Raw genomic sequence first — 9679 nt, forward strand, 5'->3', positions numbered from 1 at the left:
ACAAACTCTGGGAGATACAGAAGGACGGGGAAGACTGGCAGTGCTGCCACTCATGGGGTCACGAAGGGTCAGACATGACTTAGCGGCTGAACAACAACAAAAAAGAGACTAAGAGAAATCTCATTCTTTCTCCACTAGCAGGTACAGAGGAAAAGCCTGGCGAGGACACAAGATAGTGGCTGTCTACAAGCCAGGAGAGGGCTCTTACCAGCTATCAAATCTTTGAGACCTTGATCTTGGACTTCCTGCTTCCAGAACCATGAGAAATAAATTTCTTTTGTTTAAGCCACCCAGCCCCTGGTATGTTGCTATGGTGGCCTGAGAAGACTGAGACAATCTGTTAAGAATGTACTGTTCTATTATAACCAACACAAAACTCTATGAGAATGGGGTAGTGTAGGTGCTTTATATTAAGCCTTTGATTGTGGAGAAATCCATTTCAAAAGACATCTATTTTGATTAGGCATGTTCCTGGCTGTATGAACCTGCTCCTTAGCAGACCAACCAGGTAAGAACTAGGCCACTCACACTTCTGGATAACTGACCCCTTTAGTGACCCTTCCTCCACTCCCCTGAGCCCTAAATACCCCCGTGCTTCAAATTACCCCATAATGAGTGACCCCACAAAACCCCAGACACCTCACACTCAGACCCTAATAAAAGCAGAGTCCCAGGTCCATTCTCTCCATCTCTCTCTGTCTCTGTCTCTGACTGTCACCTTGAGATCTTGCTCTGTGGCCCTCAGGTGTGTAATATATTTTCCAGGCTCTCTGAGTAATAAATCTTGTCCCTTACAGTTTGCTGACTTTTTTTTTTTTTCTGAAGTGTATCCTGTGATCATAATAAAAACCATAAGAATGGGCATTGGCACAACGCTGGGCCCAGTGTGGGGTTGGGAGTATCTGTGTGCCTTGTTAGGAGGGATGGGGCCCAGGGCAAGTGCCTCAGATCTTCCTAGCCCACAGCATCACCATCAATAGGATGGGACCCACAGGACAGAACAAGGAACTTAAACATTAGGATTTTTTTTGGCATACAAAGAAATTCAGGGAAGGGAAACCAGTTCAAGGCATATGTGGTAGTTCAGCAGGACTGTCAGTGACCCATTCCACCATCTTTAACATTTAAGCCCTCATTTTGATGCTCATCGCTTCATAGTCACAAAAGGGCTGCTGTATTTCCTAACCTTCCGTTTGTGTTCCAGGTATGAACATAAGGGTGAAAGAAATCTGAAAGTTGTCTTGTCCTCCTGAGGAGGCCTTGCCATTTTAGTTGGGAAAGGTTGCCCTCACATGGGCTTCCCAGGTTACACTAGTGGTATCTGTCTGCCAATGCAGAAGACGTAAGAGATGTGGGCTCAATCCCTGGGCCAGGAAGATCCCCTGGAGGAGGAAATGGTAACCTGCTCCAATATTCTTGCCTGGAGAATCCCATGGATAGAGGAGCCCAGTGGGCTCAAGTCCACGGGATCACAAACAGTTGGACATGACTGAAGTGACTTAGCATGTACTCCCTGGTGGGGAACTTCTATCTCTCCTTGGCTATGCCACATTGTTACCAACCAGGGTTCTTGTCTCCTTAATCAATAGAAATTGATCGGAGGCCAGACAAAAAATTCAGGCAAGGCTTTATTGGGGCCCCTACTGCAGCAGCGAAGGCTTCCCTGGTGGCTCAGATGGTAAAGAATCTGCCTGCAATGCAGGAGACCTGAGTTTGATCCCTGGATTGGGAAGATCCTCTGGAGAAGGAAACGGCAACCCACTCTAGTATTCTTGCCTGGGAAATCCCATGGACAGACAAGCCTGGCAGGCCACATTCCATGGGGTCACAAAGAGTCAGACATGACTAAGTGACTGAACATGCATGATGCATGCCCTGCAGCAGGGGGAACCGAGAACAAACAACAGGTTCCCCTGCTTACTTACTCTTGAGGTGGGGTGAACTTGTTCTTTATATGGGGTGAGGGTATGGGTGTGAAAAGCAGGGACATTACTCTGCCGACAAAGGTTCGTATAGTCAAGGCTATGGTCTTCCCAGTGGTCACATATGGTTGTGAGAGTTGGACTGTAAAGGAGGCAGAATGCCAAAGAATTGATGCCTTTGAACCATGGAGCCGGAGAAGACTCCTGAAAGTCCCTTGGACAGCAAGGAGATCAAACCAGTCAATCTTAAGGGAGATAACTCTGAATATTCGTTGGAAGGACTCGTTGAAGCTCCAGTATTTTGGTCATCTAATGTGAACAGATGACTCATTGAAAAGGTCCCTGATGCTGGGAAAGATCGAGGGCAGAAGAAGAGGGCGTCAGAGGATGAGATGGCTAGGCTGTAAAGAGTTAGACCCAACTAGGGTACTGGACAATAACAAGGTGTGTCCAGGGGTTGTTCTGGAGAGTGTGGCTTAGGTGGTTTGCCCACCTCTTAGGTGATATTATGTGCAGCAGGGCATGCACAGTACCCTGCTTTTGCTCCAGGCTCTCCAGAAGTGCCAATTAGGTTTTTTGGTCTCTTTGTATCTTTTGTCCAGAATTTGTCCCACCTGCACACATACACGGTTAGTGTACATTTAGTCGCATATAGTTTCTTGGTATTTTGTTGCTCCAGGTGAGGTGTATTCAGATGCAAGCATTGCAGAATTGCAACATTGCAGCAAAAGTCCCAGGTCCCAGGCCTGTATCAGTTTTGACCCGCAGAGAATGCTGTATCTGTCTATAAATTCAGGGATTCTTCACTGGGGAAAATATATGTTACTACCTGTACTCCTTGGACAATCTGCCATCCATGCATATCCTCCTTCACATGAACACACTTCATACTGAATGCACTGGCCCCTTCTCTAGGAGAATACCCCCAATTCTCCCCCTGCCACCGTATTCCTCTTTGAGCTCAGGATTTCTAGCCGATACATAGGTCTCTCTGGCACATTTGCCCGGGGCTCCCTTGTCCTAGGGGGCTCATCACCCCACCTGGGCCGCACTGGCCACTGACCTTGGATGTGCCACCGGGATGAACATGGGCGGCATCAGTTAATCTTCCATTTGTATCTTTGATGTCATCTGTAACGTTTGCATATTTTTGCCGCTTGGGTAATAAGACCTAAATGAAAGCAACTTTGAACTGAATCCAAGTCAGAATTCTTGCAAACTGAGATCAGTCTTTGTGGTCTGGCCTAACTCATTGGGCTGGTTTTGCTGGTTTATGAGTCATCAATAGGACTGGTGGGTTCAAGGAAGAAAATAATCAGTTAAACCCGTCTGACTGAATCATGGGTTAATCCAGTCAGCCTGGTCAGTCTTGTATACTTGGAAACAACCACAGAGTTTTTGTTTTTCTGATCTACAGACTCTTAAGAGGCCACAACAAACAAACTTGCAAATAATGTCTTGAGTATACTCACAGCTTTCACCTGTTATTCCTTCTAACATGAGGCTTTTTAGAGAATTATTACTAGCTTTCTCTATTCTTCCTGCAAAGCCCCCGCTTCTTCCCTCAGAGTCAGAAGAAAATGCCAGAATTCCTAAGCAGTGGGCTGCATTCCACGTTTGTATTTCATTGTAAAACCGACAGTGCCGTCTGATTTATGCGCCCTCTGGGACATGTACAAGGAAGGCTTGGCTTGTAGAGCACAGGTTAATTACCACCACTCTCTTCTCTGTGTACTTTATGGCTTTTACTTAGTTTCTGATCAACAGAGAGAGGAAGACTGAGAAAATGCTTCTGCACTCGAAGCTGATGAAATGACGTGTATTTTATTTGGAAGTGTCTCTCAATCCTTCTGAACCCCTCTTCCAATTCTGGGTTACTGGGCAGAGAGAGCATATAGGTGCCCATGTACCATTCAACACCTGCAGATGTTTGTAAATCTCTGGACACCTTAAGAAGGCATACAACTGATTCACTTTGCTGTACAGAAGAAAATAACACAACATTGTAAAGCAACTATACTCCAATTAAACAACAACAACTCAGTAAAAACAACCCCCAAACCTCTTCTGAGCGCCAGTGAAAAGTTACCGCTTGAACAGAAGCTGCATTTATTGTTGCCGCTAGAGGGCAGCACCAAACAGAAAGTGAGGCACAGGCAGAGGATACTTGTCTGATTTTAAAGGATGTGAAGGAGAGTTCTAGGGCGCAGGGCAAGCCAGGAGGGAGTCCTCAGAAGGCAAACAATCAAAAAATAACTCCTACAATTACCTCGTGTAAAAATTAAACAGATGTGCAAAGATTGCCACATCACTTTGGAATTCACGGTGGCTAACTAGAGAAAAATAGAATATATTTAGACATTTATTCCTTCATACCAGTCATGGAAGAAGGAATGAGCTACTCAGTTAAACTGAGGGCAGGGTACTAAAGTCAGAAAGAGAGTTTAAAGTATACTTTTACTCATTATGGGCACATGACCCTAAAAAGCATTTAGACCTAGGTTTATATGCCATTTCCATCATTACTGAGCTTTGGAATGCTGTAAATTTGCTTAATTCTCTAAGCTTCAGATTGCTTATCTGAGAAGTGGGGATAATAATAATAATAACAACTCCCTCATAGTGGGATTGTGAGCTTAAACAGAATAATGCATTTGAAGAGACTGACTCAGCTAGGTAGCCCTCAGAAATTCAGACTAGGATTAAAGTCATCCTATAGTTCATTGTTTGAAATAAGCTTTGCCCTTCCAAAGTCTTTTAAACCCTGAATCCAGGCTCCTAAGGGAGATACAGGAGCCAGGAATAATTGGAGCCAGTAGGAGAAGGAGGCAGAGATAACAAGGCCAGCACCATGGTCAACACCCTGGTCCTCCCGGGGGCCCTGAGCAGGTTCTCTAGCTGCAAGCAGGACGTTGAGGCCACCAGTTGACTGGCTGTGTCTTCCAGGCTCCTGGAAGGGGATGAGCAGGCTGGGAGCTCAGCACAAGTGTGGGCTGGAGGAAACAATAGCTGCTGATGCCTACTTCTCACACTTTTACCTTTAAAATGTTCTGCTAAGCTTAAAGTCACAGTGACAGGAAAGGCAATGAAGTGATTAGCTGAACAGCCTTCCCAGCCCAGGGGGAAGCCCCTGCCTCCTGTTTCTATTCTTAGTTGTCACGGGACTGTTTTCTCAGCTTCCTCTCTTGCTTCTTTCAGTCCTGCTTCTAAGCTCGTCAAACCCTCTATTCTGCCCACAAGCATCTCTTTTATTTATTTATTCACCTGCCTAACAAGTAGTTATTGAGGACTGACTGTGTGCCAGATAATCGGAATACAGTGCTGAATGGAGGTTGGAAACCTGTTCTAATGAAATCCAACCAGTCCATCCTAAAGGAAATCAGTTCTGAATATTCATTGGAAAGACTGATGCTGAAGCTGAAACTCCAATATTTTGGCCACCTGATGCAAAGAACGGACTCATTGGAAAAGACCCTGATGCTGGGAAAGATTGAAGGCAGGAGGAGAAGGGGACGACAGAGGATGAAATGGTTGGATGGCATCACCTACTCGGTGAACATGAGTTTGAGTAAGCTCCGAGAGTTGGTGATGGACAGGGAGGCCTGGTGTGCTGCAGTCCATGGGGCTGCAAAGAGTCGGACATGACTGAGCAACTGAACTGAGTGAGGAAAACAGACAGTAAGCAAACAAATGAACAAATCAGATAATCTTGAAGAGTGGTTAAGTTGCAGGTTAGGTAAAAGTTGACATGATGGTGTGGTCAGAGAGGGTTTCTCTGAGGAGATGGCATTAAAGCCAAGGCATAAACGATGAACACAAGCCACCCAGGCATGGGTCACAGGATTCCAAGCAAGGGCAAAGACCCCAGAGTGGGCTTGCTGCATTGGGGGACAGAAGCAAGGCCCGTGGGAGGAGAGGGGGAGGGCGGACAGATGATGTCAGAGGTCAGGCCAGGTTAGAGTCTGGTTTTGCTTCTAAAGCAGAAGGGAACTGATTTTGATGCCTTAAGAAAATGGTCTGGGGACTTCCCTGGTGGTCCAGTGGTCAGGAATTTGCCTACCAAAGTAAGGGCACATGTTTGATCACTGGTCCGGGAAGCTCTCACATACCTCAGAGCAACTAAGCCCGTGGGTCACAACTACTGAGCTCAAGTGCCATGTGCCCTAGAGTCTCTGCTCCACAACAAGCGAAGCCACCACCATGAGCAGCCCGTTCACTCCAGTAGAGTAGCCCCCGACTCGCTGCAGCTGGAGAAAACAGCAAGGAACATCTAGTGCAACCAAAAATTATTAATTAATTAAAAGAAAAGAAAATGGTTCCTCCTTCAATGTCATACATAGTATCTTACATTTTCTTTTATCTGTTTTGCAGCTTGGGTTTCTACTCAATAGAAATGGTCGGGGAAGAAGGCCATCTCTTGTCAGGGAAGAAAATGATAGGGAAATAGATTTACAAATCAAGCAAGCACAATCAAAATAATTGGAATCTCGTCTCAAGCACCCACCTCTTCTCTGTGGATGGTGACTGCAGCCATGAAATAAAAAGACGCTTGCTCATGGAAGAAAAGCTATGACAAACCTAGACAGCACATTAAAAAGCAGAGACATCACTTTGCCAACCCTATAGAAGTTTGTATAGTTAAAGCTATGGTTTTTCCAGTAGTCATGTACAGATATGAGAGCTGTACCATAAAGAAGACTGAGTGCCAAAGAATTGATACTTTTGAACTGTGGTGTTGGAGAAGACTCTTGATAGTCCCTTGGACAGCAAGGAGATCAAACCAGTCAATCCTAAAGGAAATCAACCCTGAATATTCATTGGAAGGACTGATGCTAAAGCTGAAGCTCCAATACTTTGGCCACCTGATGCAGAGAGCTGACTCATTGGAAAAGACCCTGATGCTGCTGCTTACAATAACCAGGACATAGAAGCAACCTAGATGTCCATCGGCAGACAAATGGATAAGAAAGCATGGAACATATACACAATGGAATATTACTCTGCTACTAAAAATAATGCATTTGAATCAGTTCTAGTGAGGTGGATGAAACTGGAGCCTATTATACAGAGTGAAGTAAGTCAGAAAGAAAAACACCAATATAGTATACTAATGCATATATATGGAATTTAGAAAGATGGTAATAATGACTCTATATACGAGACAGCAAAAGAGACACAGATGTAAAGAACAGACTTTTGGACTCTGTGGGAGAAGACAAAGGTGGGATGACTTGAGAGAACAGCATTGAAACATGTATATTATCATATGTGAAACAGATCGCCAGTCCAGGTTCAGTGCATGAGACAGGGTGCTCAGGGCTGGTGCACTGGGATGACCCTGAGGGACGGGATGGGGAGGGAGGCGGGAGCGGGATTCAGGATGGGGAACACATGTACACCCATGGCTGATTCATGTCAATATATGACAAAAACCACTACAATATTGTAAAGTAATTAGCCCCCAATTAAAATAAATAAATTAATTATAAAAAAGAACCTGATGCTGGAAAAGATTGAGGGTGAGAGGAGAAGGGGATGACAGAGGATGAGATGGTTGAATGGCATCATTGACTCAGTGGACATGGGTTTGAGCAAACTCTGGGAGATGGTGAAGGACAGGGAAACCTGGAGAGGTGCAGTCCATGGGATCACAAAGAGTCAGACATGACTGAGAGACTGAACAATAACTCAAGCACCCTCCTGAGTGAGTAATTAGATCATAGTTTTCACTCTAGTCCAGAATGTTGTCATCAGAACTCACTCATTAGCTATCTTGCAATTTCTTTGCCTTCTAAAGAGAATGCATGTGGAGACTAACATCTAAAGGGTTTTCTGGACAGCTCTGGGACTGGCTCGGATGTGAGGTGGAGCAACATGAGAGAACATTGGGAAGAACAAAGCCAGCACATGTTATCACTGGCAATTTCCAGCATAACCCTTTCCAAACAACGATCTCAAACACTACCCAAAAAACTGAAGCCAGTTGAAATGCTCCCCCTGGTTGTAAAGTAACATACACCACAACGAACCATGAAAGATGACATCAAAGTGGTCCACAAAGCCAGGATCTTCATGGAATCAGGGATAGCCCTCAACTTCCAGGCATCTGCTCCTGCACCATGGCTTGGGCTCTGCTGCATCTGGCCAGTGTATATCTGGAAATCACACATCTGGAAACAATGTCATGAGCGTTCCAAAAGTTATTTCTTTCTTTGATAAGAGGTTGCTTTATTCAGAAAAAGATGAAATAGTGCAGATTTCTTGGTTGGGCAGATTCTTTACCTCCAAGAAAAGTAAGGAGTTTCCAGGAATAAGCTAAAACCACAGAACAGACAGAACAACTGTACAGAACCCCAGTCTGACTTGTTTTGATTAAGCCTGGGTGAGGATGTGAGATCTTCTGACAGGTTGGGAGTGTATTCTCCTTATATCTTCTTGGGTCCTTTGCCATTTTCATGCACAATGGCCAATACCTACCCTTGGACTGCTAGAACCTGCTTTGCCTTTTGAAATGCCTAGAAATTAATGACTCCCTAGGGGCATCCTTGCAAATTACTTAAGGGTGGGAATATAAATATCCCAAGTTCCTCTGTTGTTGGCAGGATAACTGGGATGTGTGAGTGCTGATATCTTTTCCCAGAACCTCTAAGTTGGATTAAAGTCTGGTTGCCCCCCTCGTGTCTTCTCCCCCAAATTGCTCTCTTCATTCTGGGCCCCTATTGGCTGCCTTACTTGCTATGTTTCATCTATCGTGAACCTCCCAAATAAACTGTGTATCCAGTCTGCATCTTGGGGCCTGCTTCTCAGAGGAACCCAACTAATCCACACACCTGATGAAATAATTTCCCTCTCCTTAACATTTATATAGAAAAGAAGCACATCACCTGCAAAATAAGGGGTGCTGCAATATAAAAGTCAGCTGACGTTTCCTATCATCTGTGCAGTGAAAGCTGGCTGAGATCAATGAAGACCTACCTATGAACGAAGGATTACCAGGCCTGCCCTTATTCACCCCCTTTCACCTTCTCTTGTGCTCTGCTCTTCCTGTAATAATGAGAGGAATTCAAGTTTAGAAGAGGCTCCTTAATGTGTCCCTTCCCATCACATGAAGCAAGGTGGTTGTAGATATCATGAAATATGCCTTGATCAAGAACCAGGGGATGTACTTCACTCTGTATGACAGACTCTAGGTCCATCCACATCTCTACCAATGGTCCAACTTCATTTCTTTTTAAGGTTGAGCAATATTCCAATACTTTGGCCACCTGATGCAAAGAACTGACTCATTGGAAAAGACCCTGATGCTGGGAAAGATTGAAGGCAGGAGGAGAAGGGGATGACAGAAGATGAGATGGTTGGATGGCATCACTGACTCAATGGACATGAGTTTGAGCAAGCTCTAGCAGTTGGTGATGGACAGGGAGGCCTGGCGTTCATGGGGGTCACAAAGAGTCAGACACGACTGAGTGACTGAACTGAACTGAATATCCCATTGTATATATGTACCACATCTTTATCCATTCTTCTGGTGATGGGCACTTAGGTTGCTTCCATGTCCTAGCTCTTGTAAATAGTGCTGCAGTGAACACTGGGGTGTATGTGTCTTTCTGAATAATGGTTTTCTAAGGGTATATACCCATAATGGGATTCACTTTATTGTACAGCAGAAACTAACACAACATTGTAAAGCAACTACACCCCAATTAAAAAAAAAGAGAGAGACAGGGGAGACGGAATATTTATGTTAAAATAAAAAG

At 44.7% G+C, this 9679-nt stretch overlaps 1 long non-coding RNA gene across 1 annotated transcript; it reads left to right on the forward strand.

The window, feature by feature from the left end:
* The first annotated feature begins 393 nt into the window (after window positions 1–393).
* On the forward strand, window positions 394–8709 carry LOC145543161 (uncharacterized). Its single transcript, XR_014080513.1, has 3 exons — window positions 394–508; window positions 6294–6996; window positions 7720–8709. It is a non-coding gene; the product is annotated as an uncharacterized LOC145543161 (long non-coding RNA).
* Window positions 8710–9679: the final 970 nt, after the last annotated feature.

The sequence above is a fragment of the Giraffa tippelskirchi genome, chromosome 1 (assembly GCF_054371585.1).
Source record: "Giraffa tippelskirchi isolate mGirTip1 chromosome 1, T2T-mGirTip1v1.2.pri, whole genome shotgun sequence".
NCBI classification, from domain to species: Eukaryota; Metazoa; Chordata; class Mammalia; order Artiodactyla; family Giraffidae; genus Giraffa; species Giraffa tippelskirchi.